The following is a 520-nucleotide window of genomic DNA, read 5'->3' as shown; positions in this document are numbered from 1 at the left end:
GGTGTTCACATGGTCACTTGTGGGAAGCCTCATGTGGCAACTGCTCTCCCCATGCTGCTGCTGTAGCCCTGGGGGCTAGTTCTGGGGCTGGGGGCAGGAGAGATGCAGCAGCGCTAATCTCAGGTGTAAATATGAGGCATTGGGGCATTGTGCTTCAGGCCATCAGTGCTTTCCAAAGGTGCCTTTATCAAAAGAAAGCACTGCACAGCCAGCACCAAAGGGGGTTATACAGGAGAGAGAAAGGAAAGGGACTTTCCCTTTAGTAACGGGTCATGTTTCTGAGCAGGAGAGGCAATGGTACAGGGAGGGGGGGAAGAAATCATTGTCTCTCCTGTTTTCCAGTTATAGCTGTATCCTCTTCCCCTGCTTGTTGTAGTTTTACTCAACTTCTTGAGCAATACTTGTGCAAATAGGACACTGGGAGGAGATTTCCTTGGGGAAAAAAAAAAGATGGGTGGCTAAGGTTTGGCCATGGAGCAAAGGGGGTGCATATGTGTGCACGCACGCCTCCATCCTTCCT

The sequence above is a fragment of the Phaethon lepturus genome, unplaced genomic scaffold, assembly GCF_000687285.1.
Source record: "Phaethon lepturus isolate BGI_N335 unplaced genomic scaffold, ASM68728v1 scaffold48721, whole genome shotgun sequence".
Lineage (NCBI taxonomy): Eukaryota > Metazoa > Chordata > Aves > Phaethontiformes > Phaethontidae > Phaethon > Phaethon lepturus.
This window is presented reverse-complemented; position numbering follows the sequence as displayed.